Here is a 2,168-nt window from a genome sequence, read left to right as displayed (position 1 = left end):
GGATAACCACCAACCCTGCTCTATGGAAGGGGGAGCAGAGTAGAGGCAGCATGAAGCACATAGTAGGTCCACATCTCTGTAACAAAATGAATTTTATTGTTTATCATTGTTCGAAGTCACTGAACTATTGGTTTCTATTAGCAGGGAGACAATCCTAAAAAAAAAAAAAATAATAATGAATCCAAATAGTGCTTCCCTTTCAGAACTGAAGCGGAGGAAAACAAAGTGGGATTATTTTCTGGTTTATTGAGATGCGGCTGTGTGTTCAGTGGGATGTGCGACAAAGATGTGAAGGCACACAGAGTCAGGGAGCTGAAAGTTTGCTGATATTTAATGTAGCACAGCATAGTCTAAGATCATGTTGATGCTGTAGGACAACGATCAGTAAAGACTGCCTTCACATACAGAGAGAGAGAGAGAGAGATCGCGTTTGTTACCTTTGACCGTTAGCATCCATTCATGAACCCCACAAAACAGAACATGGGCCTCGTCCTTCATGCTTTGATTTATCTACAATAATACGTTTTATGCTAGATTGAGTATTTCTAAAGAAAAAAAAAACAGCATTTGTTCTGAGTCCAAACTAAGGGCCGGATCAGAACCAGCTGGAAATTCCCATCATCTCTTACAAATAAAATGGAGTCCTTAATGTTTACTGGAAGCGCAGCGCTGAGGTTCTGGTGTGGTTCTCCGATCGGCAGGTTGAAGTTCAGATCATGCAGGTCTTCCTCAGGTGGAGCTGCGTGTTTTTATCCCCGGGTCAAAGGTTACGGTCCAAATATTTTAACAGCAAAATGTCCCGTCTCGAAAAAACGACGAGGAGGAACGGTTAGCGCCGATCCGTCCAGAATCACAGAATAGAACCGCATAGAGCCAACTTAGATCTACGGGTTCAGACTGAGTCTGGGCCGGTAAACAGAACCAAGGTTTAAAAAAAAAAAAAAAAACCCTCTTTGGTTTAAAGGGGGGTCCTGACCCCCCTCCCACACCTGTTGCTGCTTTCTAAGCTTTTTTTCTTTTCACTAAATCTGCAGACTAAGATCAGCTGAACTCAGGCTGGCTAACACTGATAACCCGGATAGTCGCTCCAATAAAACCCAAAAGTTCTGGATTTACTTTAATCTGCAGCTTAAATGTTAAAAAAATCGAATCAGATTCTCTGTTTCTTTGTTTTGATGCGTTAAAACATCAAAACAAAGAGTGAATCAGTCTGTGGGCTGAATATTACATTTATTTTCTATTTATTTGTGTCTGATTGTCTGAAAAGAAGGAAAATTATTAAATAAAAGAAGCAAACTAATGAACTTTAACAGATCTAATGTCAGTGAATAAAAAAAAATGAATTATGAACAAGTTTAAATTTGTTTCTGTATTAAAATAAACTTTATAATTAACTGAAATAAACTTATTTTTAAGCAGGAAGAGAAATTCCTGATTTTCTATTTTTATTTATTTTATAAATTTGCTAATTTTGCAGTTTTTTTTTCTTCTTTTTATTATAAATGTGATCTTCATTTCTAGGCTGACAGGAGAATCTGAAACCGGACCAGAACCAGACTGAACCCATTTGTTTACAGAGGATTTCCGATTCTTTTGGACCCGAGGCGGTTTAGAACAAGATGGCTGCCTTCGCTGAGCCGATCAGAACCGACCCAAAGCGCTTAGAGGAGCACAGGAAGCGCTTCTAGCCGGCGTTGAAGGGGTAGTGTCATCTGGAACCACGACAAACGTTTTATTTTCGATTAACTGAAAGGCCCGGTTGGTGGTGATGATGATGGGGTTCCGTTCTGAAGGCTGCTTTAATGGACCGCCGTGTCGTCGGTTCTTCGCTCCCTGGATCCGTCTTTGGACATATGTGTGAGGCTGACAGGAGGGACACAGAAAGCAGTTTACACACGCTGATGATGTCATCGCCGCCGCCGCGGCGGTGCTTCCGTAGGCTACAGCATGAACGGACTTAGAGAACGCCAGACGCTTTGCTTGTTTTGTTTTCGTCCATCTTGAACAGGCATACACAGACACGTCCTCTCACACACGCAGACCCGCCCCCCTCCCTAATGTTCACGAAGCGCGTCTAAAATCAGATTATAATCTCCCTAAACCGACCCCACTCATTCCATTGGAATTCACGTGGATTTCATCACCCGTCCACACTTCCTCCCTCCCTA

This window comes from Cyprinodon variegatus, unplaced genomic scaffold, assembly GCF_000732505.1.
Source record: "Cyprinodon variegatus isolate N-32 unplaced genomic scaffold, C_variegatus-1.0 Scaffold751, whole genome shotgun sequence".
Taxonomy (NCBI): Eukaryota; Metazoa; Chordata; class Actinopteri; order Cyprinodontiformes; family Cyprinodontidae; genus Cyprinodon; species Cyprinodon variegatus.
This window is presented reverse-complemented; position numbering follows the sequence as displayed.